This window comes from Cephus cinctus, unplaced genomic scaffold (genome assembly GCF_000341935.2).
Source record: "Cephus cinctus unplaced genomic scaffold, Ccin1 Ccin1_scaffold2166, whole genome shotgun sequence".
NCBI classification, from domain to species: Eukaryota; Metazoa; Arthropoda; class Insecta; order Hymenoptera; family Cephidae; genus Cephus; species Cephus cinctus.
The window spans coordinates 141,164-158,009 of NW_014334164.1; the positions used below are offsets into that span (position 1 = coordinate 141,164).

The 16,846-nt window shown below is 46.1% G+C and overlaps 1 protein-coding gene across 3 annotated transcripts in view; it reads right to left on the reverse strand.

The window, feature by feature from the left end:
- Positions 1-16,749, reverse strand: part of LOC107274069 (mucin-17) — a 154,600-nt gene extending 137,851 nt beyond the window's left edge. For 2 of the 3 annotated variants that reach the window (XM_015752821.2, XM_025091356.1), the window contains exon 1: positions 15,669-16,748. The gene's annotated coding sequence lies outside the window, so the exon portion shown is untranslated. Of the gene's footprint in view, positions 1-15,668 lie in introns of all 3 variants that reach the window. The other variant, XM_015752817.2, reaches the window with a different exon arrangement.
- Between the last annotated feature and the right edge of the window lie 97 nt (positions 16,750-16,846).

Genomic DNA, 16,846 nt, shown 5'->3' on the forward strand with positions numbered 1-16,846 from the left:
AGAGAGAGAGAGAGAGAGAGAGAGAGAGAGAGAGAGAGAGAGAGAGAGAATTGGACAAATTTACCATAGAGAAGACGTATCCCCTGCTTTGTTCCCGAGTGTAACGTAAATCCAGAAACAGTCTCGGACGTCGCTAGAACTAAATGTCAGATTGCGTTTGAGCAAGCCAATCCCTATCGGATAAACAAAGTACCTAGCAGTCTAGCTAAATACAATGCAGGATTCAGTGCAGCCACCCACAAAACCAAGAGCAGCTGCTAGGGTCTCACCAATGGGAAGAAAGTTTAAAAGCAATTGCCAGGATAGAATGGCGGAGGCTGTTCCCATTCCGTTTGTTCCTACGAACCGCCAAAGATTTTCCCCTCCCAAATCACACGGCGTCAATTCGTCCCAAGGAAGGAAAACGCGTGAGGAAGTGCGAAGGAGAATCGAGAGGATAACGTGTTTTCTCTTGGAGAGTCGCTCCGAGTTTATCTCCGATATTGAAGGCCACGGCCATGTGCGAGCAAGAGAGAGAGAGACAGAGCGGCGCTTGCGAAGTGATAGGAGTAAGAGAGATAAGGGATCGAGGAACGACGGAGAAGAAGCAGGACAAGACAGAAGATCGGAGACAAAAAGGACGCAACGTACGTCTTTCGCTAAATCGATATTACCATCGTCATCCACGTGGCTGAACTAGACTTTTGTCTATAGATATAATTTAACCACTACATACGGTACTAACGTGACCGCCGATTAATGCTAATACCTTTTGATATCCGCGAGCGTTTATTTAAAAAGCCGCAAAATTCTGACCGACCGGTACTGGAATGCCTAAGCGTTCGTGACCTATACTTTTATACTCTGACGTACCCGGCCGGATGTGGTATTATCGATAATTCGTTAAGTAAAATTAGTTATCTTGGATCCGGCTAATTTACGAGGTCCCGAGAAGGTCCCTTCTGAACAAAGGGAGTAAAGAGAATACAGTTACAAGGGATGAGCCAGCCACCTGACAACGGGAAAGTACGATCCGACTAACGAGAGCGTGAGAGGGAGAGAGAGAGGGAGAGAGTAGATCCCTGACGGCAGTCCCGTCTCAATAAGTCAGCGAACGTTTTAATTGTATCCTTCCAATTACAAGAACGCGTCCCGTGACCCTAGCCATTCGGACACGATGTTTTCCCAGTGATTTTCATCGACGTGACGTGCCTAAGAGCAGATCGAACCGACGCCAAAGGCTAGCAGGGTCAAAGGGTAACATAGCATCGCGTAAGTGGCTCGTCCCGAGCAAACCATCATCAAAGAGAAAAAAAAAAGGTAGATAAAGTTCGACACAAGGAAGATAATAGGCTTGAAGCGAAGAACGTAATGTATAGTGCTGCTGAAAATATTATTAACCGAATAATAATATTATAGCGTTGCGCATATATCAACGGCAATTAAAAGAGCCGGTATCTCCGTAAGCGCTTACCATTATTATATTACGCCCTCGCGAAAGGTTATCAAGCCGACGAACTCGTTTACCGACAGCAAGCTCCGACTGAATCGAGAGGGAATCAGGGATGTCGAAGCTTGTTCGGCCACGGGCTAAAGGAACGTCCGACGATCCTGCTTCCGATGTCGGTGGCCGTTTCGACGTGCAGGTTGAGTTCCGTGCAAGCACAGTCTACCAGTCAGTCGACCAACCAAGCAGTCAGGCGTCAGCCCAGCCAGCCAGCGAACCAACAAACCAGCCAGCCAGTTAGGCAGGGGCGAGTGGGTCGAATGCACGACGACTCCACCTACGGCTGCCGCGGTTATCCATCATAATATATCACTTTGAGTCAAATCATGTGACACTGGGAGCGCGAGGGCCGGAGGGCAAAGGGAAGAGGGGGAAAGGCCACGAAACCCTGGAGGGACAGAGCCAAAGCACGCTCGCCGACGCGAGAGATTAACAAACCATCGGCCTGTCGAAAGCATTAGCAAATTAGGCTAGGACATTTATCACTGACCAGCAATTATTTTTACTTGGGATCTTTACATATGCGAGATTGCATAAAAGATCCAAAGAGATATTACGATGGGAGAGCTATCTACACGTCGAAACGTATAACGAATATTAAATGATTCTAAGTACTGCCGTAGTACAGTACGTGGCAGGATCTAATCTCATCTATAAAGCATGCCCGAGGAGAGTAGAGTAGACCGAGTGATACGGCCACAGGTTGATTTAAAAATTCATTAGAATCGTTCTATCTGGCTACGAGAAAGATTCATGAAACGTGTGGTAGAGTAAAATTAAATTATAAGAGGTTTTGGATTATTTTACCGTTCCGCCCGACTATAAGGTCGGGCAAGGGTCGACCATGCGAGTTTCAGGGTTCGACCGTACGTCCGTTACAAGCCAACCGAGTTGCCCTAATCTCTCCCATAAACGGTAAGCATTGTGTCGAACCCCTGAACCACGGATACGTGTAACCTATGTACGCGTATATATAAAGCGGTGAAGAGGCAAGAGATACAGAGCGTACAAAATAAGAAGAAATAGGAAGGCATGCAAGATAAAATGAAGAAAAAGTTGAAAACAACGCGAAAACCAGCATGCATGCAACAGTCCTTAAACAAAAACGAAACCATGGGAAATTGCACTTTCATCGCTTGCTGCCAATCAACTACACACAAAGTGCGACGCTAGGACCTCATCTTGTTTCAGCAGACATGAAAACACAAACCGTCGACTCTCGCTAGCTAGAAACGGTGCGAAACCACTTCCTGCGTCCGACAATGCCTCGTGGACATTCCTTGATAAAAACCAGTGTATTCTAATGGGAGACTGGCACATCTGTCTTCGGTTTCTATGTTACAGTGAAAAATTCATTCGAACCCAGGACGAAAAAAGGAAAAGTAACCCAGAGTACAGGTAAGTGCATACGTATAGAAAGCAACGTAAAAAAAAAAGGTCTCGGCTTTGACCTGAACCCGAAGTAAGTCCCGACATACCAGTTCTGGCTGGATGAGAATGAGAACCGGGTAACGCCGAGAATGAAGGAACCCGTTAACCGAAGTCCTCTGCAGGGGTGGTAAACTTGTATGTAATCAAACCTGCTGTCTTCGTAGCGCCATCATTGATATGCGTTCGTATGCATTAGGGGTCCGAGAAGTTAGCCCCCCATAATTCGAAAATTCCGGTTCCATTGTTTGTTCTGAGTTGTTCTATGTTTGTTCTATATTGTTCCAGAAAAACAAGTTTCTCAATTGAAATTTGTAGCGCTGAGACGAAAAAAACAGTTTTTCACCGGAACCCCCGATTTATGGAAAATCAAACTTTTTTTGTTGTTCCAGGTTGTTCTAGTTGTTCTAAATATTGTTCCAAAATATTATTACCGCTAAGTGAAGAATACTCGAATGGGATAAAAAAGAAAAAGGTTTTTTTACATATAAAATCGTTCTACATTGTATAGTTCCGATTTCGAATGTTGTTCTACCTTGTTCTAAGTTAGTTTCTATTATCCGATCGCTGTACAAATCTATAACAATCATCGATAGACCCAGAACAACCTGGAACAATTCAGAGAAACCAAGAACAACCTGGAACAATCTAGAACAAGCTGGAAAAATCTATAACAAGCTGAAACAACCTCGAACAACCTGGGAAAATGTAGAAACACCTAGAACAACGTAGAACAACCTGGAACCACAAAAAAAGTTTGATTTTCCATAATGGGGGATTCCGGTAAAAAACTGTTTTTTTTTTTCGTTTCACCGCTAAAAATTTCAATTGAGAAACTTGTTTTTCTGAAACAATATAGAACAAACTTAGAACAATGTAGAACAACATTCAAAATCGGAATTACACACTTAGAACAATGTAGAACAACATTTGAAATCGGAACTACGCAAACTAGAATGATTTTATATGAAGAAATCGTTTTTTTGATCCCATTCCAGTATTCTTCACTCAGCGGTACTTATATTTTGGAACAATATTTAGAACAACTAGAACAACCTGGAACAACGAAAAAAAGTTTGATTTTCCATAAATGGGGGGTTCCGGTAGAAAACTGTTTTTTTCGTCTCAGCGCTACAAATTTCAATAGAGAAACTTGTTTTTCTCGAACAATATAGAACAAACATAGAACAACTCAGAACAAGCAATGGAACTGGAATTTTCGAATTACGGGGGGCTAACTTCCCGGACTCATGCATTAGCAATGCCAGCCGAACTAAACTTAAGCACCCAAGGTGACAAGTGCTCTTGGACGGCATACGTGAGATTTACGTAGAATTGGTTACATTACCCATGACGCCTGTACGAATACGCATGAGTCCTACTGCTGAGCATAATGGAGAATTACTTATTGACACAGGCCGTCATACGAACATGCTCCCCATTCGCATAGATGATCACGTAACAGACCCCTCCTATAGAAGAGCCAGCATTCCCTCTAGTATAAAATTCGTATTTTATCGTTAGCATGTGTATTGAAAATATCTCAAAATTTTGTTACCACGTTTGCGCCACGTCGATTGATCGTCGCTCTCGTCGTTCAATGTGTGTGAATTTGCCGCTTGATGCGCGCGTTCACGGGAAACAATCAATATGACAGATTGCGGTTACGTTTAGAAGTGTAAATAAATTAAATAATTTTTTAATCGTTCGTAGCATGCTACTTTGGCACACCCAATGAGCTTCTAGTGCTGGTAAACACGTGATAATCAAAAGATTTAATGGCTTTACAGATTGGCAATTCACCGCGAGCGACAGAACGGTAAAAAAAGAATCTACAAATATTGCGTAAGTCTCTTCAGTACATAAATACAAAGAACTCGCAGTATTCGAGAACTGTGCGTACGGACGCGTGAGCGTTATTCCGAGAACTGACTAAAAAGAATCCTATCCCACAAAAGAGCATGCACAAAGGACGGGAAATCTGAAAAAAAAAAAAAAAAAGCAAAACGATCCCTACAGATACGTCCAAAGGGAAATCTCGTAAGCGGCTGCTCGGAAGTAGGACGACAAAGAATAGAAAGAGTCATAAGAGAAAGAGAGACGTTCCTTAACCACAGTCAAGCGTCACTACAGTCGTGATCCCGTCGCTCTTAAGGACCTATGAACATTACGAATCGTTAACCGGTCTCACTTGCATACGTACGACTACGTTTTGAAGAAAGAGCAAAAGTTCTTTCGCTTCTGATAAGGTCCTCGCGTTATCACACGTCGCGTTGCTATCGGACAAATTCAATTGGCGTGTTATGCTTAGCGCGTCTGGTCTTCCAGGACGGGCGCTGAATTGCGAGTGTAATAAAAACATTCTCGTCAAGGCGTATATATACATATAATGAAAAAGCAGCAGCGAGTGAACCCGAGTAAATAAAGTCGAAGCGTCGGGACGCTCTGCGTATCGTCGGCACAACATACCTCCCAGGCCAAAACGACAGCAGTGTATTGGCACGCGGCGATAACAGCTGTTTCATAATTATTGCAATTCACTCGTAATTAGAAAAAGCCAAAGCAGTCACAACGACACCGGTGCACAGGCGGACACAGGCCGCTGCGGCCGCTGACGTAAAACCGTATAGCACACGCTAAACGTATATGCACAACAGCACATGATACTTTGTGCCAAGACGTAACTAGCGAGGCAACGGCAGACCAGTCACGCGATACGACGTCGATCCTTGCAATGAAAAGCACCCTTAGCCACATGCGTGTTACCGATAAACCCTACGAGCTAAGTAACCGGAGAACTTGACCCTCGTATCGTGAAGGGAAGAAACTATCAAGGGTGAATATATACGTCGTCCACGTAGGGTAGACGTGAATGATACTCGGGATGATGACGATGGTCGAAGACGGAGAATGAAAGAGAGAGTGAGAAGAAGACCCAGTGGCGGGCCACCCATGACGATCAAAATGTCCGCGTGACGTCTCCCGCGGTCACCGAGGATTTTCGCAGTATCGTTAAGAAAGAAGGAAAGAAGAAAGAGAGAGAAAGAGAGGGAGGGGAGAGAGAAGAATCGGAAAGAATGCGAATGAGAAAACGTTATGTATATAGAGACTATCTTCCGAACTGGTGGGAGAAACGTGCGGAATGGCGTACCGGTATCCGGCGAAACGGGTTTGCTTCGTTCCTGGTGTTGGCCTCCTCTCCCTCCCGCCCTCCCGTCACCCCGCCGACCCGACACAACCAAGATATCTTTTTGTCTCGCTCACCGCGGAATTACGGCTCTCCCGTTTCTCGGGATAATTACGCGGCGCAAAGCTCTCTAATCGAGCAACTTTGTCGGGACTGGCCTGTTCAACTTTATCCGTTCCTCCCGTTCGATTTACGAACCACGAACGGGGGTCACGGCTCGTCGAGAAAGTAGTTTTGAATGAAAGTGCCCCTTTTCATTTCTGATCTCCACCATCGTCCTTTCTTATCCACTCGGGACACTGGTGCAAGCATCGTGCGTCCGAATAGATACGACTCCGTGCGAACTGCTCGGCTGCGATTTCGCCGCGTGAATATCTCAGAGTGGATGCTCTGGTTAATCTCTACGACGGCTCTGGTTCACCGTGTCTATAGTTTGCACGATGAGATACGAATATTCGCGTGCAACTGCGTGTACCAGGCACGCGATCCGCGCGGGTATTTTAATTGGCATTGAGTCGAGGCTACAGGACGGAAGTCATGTCGGGTGCCTGGGACGAGTAGACCCATGGGAACGAGTGTGGGTAACGTTAGGCGAGCGAGAGTGAGACGGAGAGCGAAGGAGAGAATAGTAGGAAGGAAACAGATAAGAGAGAAAGAGTCGCGAGCTGAGGGAAAGAAAAAGGGAGCAAGAGGGAAAGGTGGTTAGGAGCTGTGACGTCACGTAAATGTGGTTTCACAAAGGGACGCTTCGTAGGTGGATTCGTAATTATCTTCACTTTACGCGAATGACTGGCTCTCTACGAGTCTTCGGATTGCCGCACCGAGACTCGAGCCAACTGGACGTAGAAGCGGGTCGTAAAATTCTGTTCGAGTGTAACAAGACGAAAATCGCGAAATTACGTAAACTCAGATCTTAAATCAGACATAGCGATCACCGGAGTCTTGACGTTTCGATAAATAATAATCTACTGAATATCTTATCGCAATTACTACTGTATACCCGTGAGATAGCAAAGAGCTCGAATCGATCCACGTCTGATAGAGCTACGCCGACGGCGTAAAAAGTGCCAACATAATGGACGTAAAAGCCTATGGTAAAAGTTCGCGTCGGATCGGAACATTAGAAGACCTTGCGTTTCCTTCCGTCCCGAGGGAATCGCCTGCTGAAAAGTTAGTCCCGCGTGTCCGTGTCTCGTGCCTCGTGTCCCATTGCGAACGCTCGAGTGGCAATTCGTAGCACGTGCGTGTGGATATACAGAGGAACGAGTCACGTAGCCATACAGTAAGTAATAGGAAGACGGGAAGAACATGACCGATTACGGAACGTTGTAAGGTACGAACGAGAGTGCTGGGAGATCGTGCACAGTGTCACCCAAGGACCTGTCTATCGTTACCAGTCACGAGAGAAGCGAACCGACTAGACTCACGTGAGTGTCAGTTTAAAAAATATAGTAAACCATAAAAATCCACGTAAAGCCTCTCGGCGTTTACCTTCACGAAAGTCGTATAACTACAGTGTCGATGGAATGCCGGCATTGTGCTTTGTCCACGATGCTCCAAGGATTTTCATTTACGCCGAACGGTAAGGAAATAGGTGCAGCTTCTCTAAGGCCGCTCTCAGACGTAGTACACCACGATATCGCAAAGGACGTCTAAATAGCACAGTGACTGTCTACTCGCACGCGCGGTACCAGAAACAGAGGATGATCCGGAATGGGAAGTAGACGGAGAAGCATAGACAGCTGAACGGGAGGCGCGAGAGAGACGCCAGGAGTGACGGGCATACTCAGCAGGAGCAGGAAGCATGGCAGATTCACGAGTGCGAAGAGGAGCCGTGACTGTGAGCGTAACTGTGACTGGACTGTGACTGTGACTATGCTCGTTGGCATGATGGCGGGTGGTATGGGTCGTCACGGCAACCGGGAGATGAGGCCAGGAGCGCAAGCGAGAGGGGCAGCAGCAGGTTGCCTCGACATCTTCCCTCTTCCATTTTCCCGTCTTTCGAGCTCCCCCGTTTCAGCCGCCTCCGTCTGCAGCCTTTCTACCTCCAGCTCGCGTTCCTTCCTTCCACCGTTCTCACTAAACCGTTACGCTTCCTTCTAAGCTTCTCGCTCCGACCTACGGGGACTTGGCTCGCCTGTGTCCCTGATACGAGCAGCGGCATTTCGCGTCGACTCGAAATAAGCCTGCCGACACATTGACGCGATGATCAAGGCGTATGGGCTATTGTGACATTTTCACGCGAACGATGACGACGATGACAGGCGGCACCGATGACGTTTCGGATACCGGAGAAGAGAGGCGTGTAAGGTGATTGAAAAGAAGAAGAAGAAATAATTTCTAAGGACGAAAAGAAAACGTCAACTGTCTTGGCGTCGTTGCCATCGCGCATAAGAACGTCGATTGACGGAGATTAAAATATGCCGTGGATGAAACTGACTGGCTGACTGGCTATGTGGGCACTCTCGCTGCCTCGACACTCGCGAGTATCGTAACGAGTGATGTCATGTCTCCTGACCCAGAAGCAGGTTTTTATTATTAAGAACGTGGCCATACGTGTAAACGAGTCTTGCGCTAGAGATATATTTTACCGCGGCGAGGAACCCTCGTGCAGCTATGCGCCACGGAAATGTCACGAGACTTTTATATACAAAGTGAGGATTCACAAGGAAGAATAAAAACTCGACTGGATTTACTTCCATAGACCACGCGTATAGAATGAAGTCAATCCTGTCTCTACGGTCGTACGAAGCAAAACAGCTGTGCCCAGAAACGTTATTTGAGTTCCTGAAACTGTGCTGCGGAAATATTTGTCGCGCTGTAGAACCGCTACACGGGATAAGTGATTATGACGTGTCTGTGCATTACAATCCGTAAATTATCAACCGGATGAATGGACAATGTGAAGTCCCGCGATAACGAGGTGCAGAGTCACGAAACTCGCGGGTGACAAGCGAACGAGGTTCACTGACACGCGAAGGATAAAGCTGTACCTGAGAATAGCGACTATAGTAAATTCGATGCCGTAACAACCGCACAAGGTTATGAATATTTTCTAAAAAAAAATGTAACGATCGACAGAGAATTCAGAATTCAAAATTCAGATACAGCTTTTATTAACAGGAGTCTGGCGATTATCCTCCAGCTCTCCACTCACTTCCTCGTTCTCTGATACCATTGTTCGCCATTATCTCAACTTCCACGGGAAATATAAAGAGTGTTATTGGAGATACACAAACAAGTCTATTTCTCTCTCTGTCCCGTCTCGGTAGAGTTTCGCGGTCGACTACGCGTCGCAATCAATCCTCGAGGCTCTGCCCTTTCGCGAATCCATTTCCCCGTTGCCGTTTACTACAGCTCCGCACTTTTCGCATTCCCGTAACTCATCCCTCGACCCCCGAACGATCGATTTCATACAGCGTGGCGCGTATAATGAACAAAAAAAGATCGCGCTCACACAGACCGTCCCCAAAGTACCAAAGTTTCTGTCGTGTTTACCGATGAACCACACACGCGACGCGTATCGATCGTTGTCCTCTGAACGTAAAGCCGTGTTTCGAAACGCCTTGAAACGTCGATCAATTTCAGACGACTCTCTCGCAAAAGTATCCTGCGCATCAGAAATAATGATCGTACCGATGGATCATTTAAAAATGATCTCCCTGAAATGGCCTGAAACTCCCTCAGACTTCCCGGTCGTAGAGAGATTTATTTTCTCATAACCAGAGAAGAGGAGCAAGACCACTCGCAAATGTATATCGCGTTATAATGCTCACTCGTAACTGGATATAAATATGGGATGTAAAGGAGCATACTCCAAGGATACTCAGCAGTACGTATATATACACGTGCGTAAACACCCGGGCGTAAGTATCGTGATAGACGAGAGCGTTGTACGCGTGCGTAACATAACGCGGTGCGCCCCGTTATTCGCGTGCGTAAGAGGGGAAAAGAGAGCGAGACATTTGGCACGGCAGCAAGAGCGGTTCAGATTCTCGGAATATAAACCATGTTCCATAGGAGGCCGGAGTGCGACTGCTGCTTTACCAGCCGCGGAGCACTGGGACGCGCAACACAATTCACGCGAAAGTAGCGTGTACGGTCGTGGGTCCTTTTATTTTCAACTCACTTGTGCTTTTCCGGTCGGCGTGCTCCGCCTCGTTACGTAGAGGCCAGCTGGTCAGGCAACCCAGTAAGCGCAACGCGACCAGGATACGGGGCCTTGCTTTACATGGATAATGCGCGCGACCGAATGCTGAAAACGTTCTTCCAGCCCATGTTGGAAATAACTCATGGTTAAGGGTTGGGCGGTTCGGGTAGTTTCAGGGTGGCAGGAAGGTTTTCGAGGGTCGACGGATCCTTTATTACGACGACTGTCTCTCTGCGTCCCTTGGTCGCAGCTTCTCGTTCTGTGCCACCCTCGCTCGTATAGCGTCCCCCGTGTGCTCTCTGTTCTCCGCGGCAATATCGCTCCTGAATGCAGAAATTATTGTAGCAATTTCTTCGCCGCTATGCCGGCTTTGACAGTAAAATAATTAGTTCTCTGTTTCTTGTCTGTCGGTTACTTTTATCATGCTACCGATACAACACACGTTCACTGTGTATCTCGAATACACGCGGTTCGTATCACCTGACGGAGTTTGACTTGACACTGAATTTGTACCCCCAACATACGTACAATGGCTCTGATAATAATCCGAGAAGCGGAAGCCGGTTTGTTGGACAAGGAAAAAAAAAAGGAAGTTTCCCGTAAAAATCCTAAGCGCAGCTCTGTAAATAGTATTTCTGTTTTGTAAAGCCAGACACGTGTTTTCAATAATGTCCCTTGACGGTTCAAGTGCACCGATCACTTCCCTCGATAAAGCATAGAATCTGATCTAGATAAATCAGCAGTTCGATGTGAGCCCGAAAGATTTGGTACCGAATTATTTAAATGCCACAACGACACACGCTCCTTTTTACTGCCGCGTGAGCAAGACCGTAAAATCAACACCAAGAGAATATAACACGTAGATTCATAGCAATAGAAGTAAATTCTATAGGATATTGAATTAAGGCCGATAGCGTCGAAGCTTGTATTTCCGTGACAGAGAAAATGAGTGTACTGGAACTTAAAGGTCCCTAGCGTTCCGTTAATCTCAAAGCGGCGAACCGCAGCGAATCAGACCGTAAAAATAATTAACGATCGACTCGAACGGCCTTTATTCCGTCTTAACAGTATTATATACCCAGCACGATAAAAGAGCCACGGAGCTTACACACGCGTTTTCCACCCACTGACCCAATGTGTTCTCGTTGCATCCGCAAACGTATAAAAACCGTGAGGTATATCAATATTTTCCATACGAATGTACATATACGTACGCCAAGGCACACACGTATACGGAAAAAGATGCTAGAAAAATAGTTCGCATCATAAATCTAGTAAAAGTTCACAATGACCAGGACCCATACCACTCGTGTCAAAAGATCAAAAGATGTTTCGCGAACTAGCCGCATTATGATAATCCACGTGGTAAGCCACGGATGATGAAATACCAGGAACGACGGACAACCACAACTCCAAGAATATTTTCCCAGGCGCTCCGATATCCGTTACGATAGCGAGCGTATTATTCTCTGTGGTCTCCTTCGATATGCCCCTCCATTCCCCAGACGCCCTCTCCGCCACCCACCATTCCATATCCCTTCCACGTCCCAGCAGCACTTTCTCATCCGAGGAATATGTTTGTTATTTCGAAAATTTTGTGTGGATCCCAAAGAACGAATAATTTCACGCAATGCCACTCGACGAGCACAAAGATGAAAGACCCGTTATAGAGGCGACCAAAGTAATTTCCGGTTATTCGATTAGCCCCGGGTCAGTTACCGAACTTCATTTGTCTTCGAGTCGAACGAGCCGTTCGATGCTCTTTCGGTTAAAAGTATAGCTGCGCCAGTTATTTTTACTCCGTTTTATTTTCGTCCCAAGGAAACCTGTCGCTTCATTTGTTCAAGGACCTCAATATCGGAATGCGTTATCCGGTAGCGTCTGGCGAGGATGATCGTCCTCGCGACACTTAACGTCCGCGCGCACGTCGTGCCCATTTCCCAAGCTGGTAGTTGGCCAGAGTACGGAATCAATAGATCGTGAAAGAATGTGCGTGGCGGCGGTAGAGAAATCGTGCACGTGTGCTCGCCGGCCTGTTCTCCGCTGTGTACTAGTGTGGCCGATGGCTGCGCGAGGCCACTTTCACGAGTCGAGACTTAAAACACTTGGCGTTCGAGAGCAAGACTCTCTTGCGGATTCGAGCCAAACCCCCCGAGGCAAGACTTGGGTGTCGCTAAGCTTCCAAGATTTATGTCACGAGTGTACACGTGAGAAGCTTCCTATGGTTCGGATACAGTATGTGTAACGAAACTCCACATAGCTTAATACGGGATCAATTGCTGCATTGTAATAACCGATAGGAAAATAAAAAGGTCAAACAAGCATACAGTAAGTTCCTCGTAACTTTTCCTAAAGATCGTCTTTGATTTTTCATTAATAAAATCAGCGCTAACCGCGACGCTACTCGGTACTTGAGGTACGCCGAGGAAAAGTGGATGCTGCAAGATGGAGGTTAAACTGGCTTTCTGGAGTTTAAGATGCTCTTATTTATTGCCGGAGATTAAGCGACCGTACCTTGCTCTCAAGAGGTAACGGACGAAGCGACATTTTGGCCCCACGTGATGGATTAAAGGGAAGATAGTGAGCAACGAACGAGATAATCGTTTAGCGGTAAGTTCTTAGAATAATTAGCCAGGCAGAGTGGATCGCGCGCTACCTGAAAACTAAGTGGCCATTATCTTGTTATCGGATGGACACCGGCAGAACGCAAAGCATCGGGCAAGCACGTGGCGACGAGGAGCCATCTCCGAATGAATTCTTCTGCGTGCTTCGGGGAACAACGAGTGATTACTCAAAAACTATGTTATTCCTTGGTCTTCTCGTCGTCTTCAATCGCCTCGTTTACTTTCACTTTTTCTCAACCCTCCAGAAACTCCGCGTCTCCGACTTCTGGGGGTAAAGATGTATAAGCGCAGAAGGCCTCGTTAAGATTTGTGGGGAGATTTTCCAGGCGTGTAATGCGTAACCCTCGTATACGTACGTCTGATAAAAATATCTATGCTTTAGATCACGGAATTTATGAAATAATATAACACGCGAAACCAATCGTTTCGGATTGCTCGACAAACCAGTTAATGTTCCGATATGGTAAATTAACGTAAAACTCGATCGGCTCGTTGAAAGGAAATCGACGACGACACGCGAGAAACGAGGACGCCTTTCAACGCTCGGCAGGATAAAATGGAAATGGAATGAGGTTTGAAAAGACTTATCACCTGATCGCATGGTGGGGCCAATATCGTAATTAAAAAAAATTCCCTACCAGCCGTAAACTTCACCGTAAAACAGGGCGATGATGAAATTTCCAATACCGAACATCATAAAGTCTCTATGTTAACTGTTAACATACGAATACACCATGACCACGTAAAATAACTAAGGAACTTCCCCATATATATTGATAACACCTAAATATTATCGCCTAATACATTTTTCCCTACGAACGCACATTAACCCGTCTAAATGATTCCCCTTGAATTTGCCGCTATCTAAAGCATATAATACATAGTTGAAATCCTGTTCGGCATCGAAGCTAGAATTACCAGTAATTTCTGAGATCGGTACGTCAGCCAGCTACAACGCAGTACATACTACGTACGTTCGTGCTTGACATTCGCACGCTCGCTTCAGTGGCTTTGACCGTGGCGTCATTGTCCTCCACGTAAAGGCCCGACGCATCTCGAGATCTTTTGTTCCCCGTACTTGCCAAGGAATAAGTAAACCTATCATTCAACTGATAATCGTATATTCATTTCGGAAAAGATCGTCAAACCGTAACATGCCGCCTTTCTCCATTTCGTATGGTATGACAATTTAGGCTTGAGACAGCCTACCCGTGAAATTCCTTTCTCTCGACTTTCGCCGTTCTCCGTGCTCGTTACAAAAATAATTCAGAAATAAATCCGAACCGGAAGTCTCATATAGTTCTGGTCAGCATGAGTAACACGTGCGTAAGATTAAACGATTCCAAATTACGCAATGTTTTCTCAGTACGCTACACGCTATTAAGTCACACTGTTACAACGGACATGGTAGGAAGGTATCTATGCTTTTCCACGCTCCTTTAGTCTAATTTCAATGGTACACGTCAAATTTATCTATCCGTATTGACGGTAAACACTTGAACGGATGCCGAATGACGTTAGATTTGCGAAGAACGATTCTCTCTTTCTTTTTACGAATTACGCTAGAAAATCATTTGTCTGGGATAACCCCGGATTTTAAAATTGGCGTAAATTAGTAGCTTGTGTCGCTTTGCAATCGAGCATATTACTATGAGGTTCCGGTCTCCTTCGTGCATACACTAAGGAGGCTTCGGCAACCGAGGAACACGCCATGAGCAAGCAAGTAATGAGGTTACTGGAACGCCCCGCGATTAATTTGCTTGCAAATAGCTACGCTTTGCGAATAATTATTACGACCCTCGACCGACGGGTTCGGCAAAATGTATTATAGCGTATATACGTATACATTTATATGGATATTATATATATATATAATTAAACGTATACATATACATCAGACGATGCCGAATACGTCCTGACGTAGGTACAAAGTTTTTTCGCTCGGCGCGCCGTAAACGTGAAAAATGATGCGCGTGCCGCGAATAAAGTATCCCTCTGTTGTTGCCGCTTATTAAAAATGGGACGTCCCCTCCCTCCTTTCATCCCAACCGTCATACCTCTCGCGGCCACGCCACAGCAATTCCGTATCAAAGGAATGTCTTGACGAATCCAATTTTACGACTAATGAATCTTGGATCGTATCGTGTTTATCGAAAAGGAGTTCTTTACCGCATACAAGCGGTTGAAATTGTGAAAAAATAAACAACAATACCCAAAAGCTCTTCCACTATTCGCGATACGGTCCGATCAATTTTTTTTTCCACGAAGGAATGATTGCCAATAAATTGGAAAATTGTGCGATGCGATTGTCACGAACAACACGTGGTGACCATTAAATATTTGATATTCGCATACACTGCGATGTCAACAGGATCTTGGATACTGTTTACCAATCATCACTGATAATGATAACAATCCCTTTATGATAAACACAACTTATTATCGATTGTTTGTAGGAAGTCATCGTGAAGATAATGACAAAGTGGAGAAATCAGTATGACGTGTCCACACGAAAGAAACTGTCACGAAGGTGCAGAAGAGAAAGATGGATGAAGAAGTCGAGTAGGTACTGAGAGGATTTCCCGGTGTGCAAGTGGAACGAGCGAGTTAAACGGCGGAAGCGAAGCTAACGTTTTAACGGTACGAGGAGGAGCAGTAAGAGTCAGTGACGTTACCGGTAACATAACAATGAGATGGACGGCGCAAGATGGTAGAATGGACAATGGAATTTCTTGCGCGCGAATAAAAAAAAAACTTTGATGTACAAGGAAAAAGATAAACAATTTTACTTACATAAATGATATCTGTCGATTTGCGAAGCGACGATCGAGGAAGCGTAATATATCCAATATAATCCAGAGAAAAAACGGGCACTGATCACACACTCTCAAATCACTGATAATATATCACACAATAGATCTCGCGATATATATATACACATGTATGTAAGAATACGGTCGCGCACTAAGCGTGGGGATTGGGACACGATGAGGTTGATGATGATTCTCGGCACTGTTAACGAAGAGTATTTGACATGGTCATCGCGCACAAGAGCACCATCCAACGTCGTGCGCGGCGAGACGGGCCAAGAAAAAGAGGGGCGAGAGTGAAAAACGGCGAGGTTCCTCGGGAGGAAAGAAATGGGGTTTGGGGCGGTGGCAGATCTTGACGACGTCTCTCTATATCCACTGGTTTTGGCGAAGCATCAGGTAGTAAAATCCGGTGCGACAGAGAAAGCGTTTAGTCCACTGATGGCTTATTGGATGGCTTATTTATAAAGCCGAGTTTAGAAGTGATCGAAGTAGCGCGATCCAGAGGCGAACGTCGTCCCGCGCCAGCCGGGCAACGATGGCCGATAATCCCGTAAAGTATAAAGGACGAAAATGCCTGGGGCCTCCTTCTGCCTATCCTTCAGGCCAGAGGGCTTCGCCGCTTCTCCAGTGACCGTTCTCCGACGAGAACTGACCGATCAAACGAGGAGCATTACGTAAAAGCGCGCCGCTTAAACTGGGCCGACTGCACTTACACGTATATCAGGCTCCCGCCAAGGACACCGGGGTAACCTACTTTTACACCACGGATTCTCGCACTATACACTGATAAACACACGCACCCACTCACACACACACGCACCCACCCATCCACACGATTTATACGAATTTGACAACAATTCGACACTGATTGTTGCGTCGAGGACCTCCTTGGAATTTTCGCGGGTAACCTACATGGCTGAGTCACTCGCGTTTCAAACGGTTACTATTATTCACAGCGTAATACGTTGCGGGAGAGGAAACACGGAACGGATACGCAGTAGGACGGCGCAATCTCTCTCCGGCGGAGGTCCGACTCGAACTGAGCGCCGCGCGGCTGATCGCAGCCGACGACGGCCGACTCGACGCCCGACTCGGCGCCCTCTTTCCATCCTCAGCAACGTCTCCGTCCCTGGCCCCGACACTCTTGTCCCAACGACG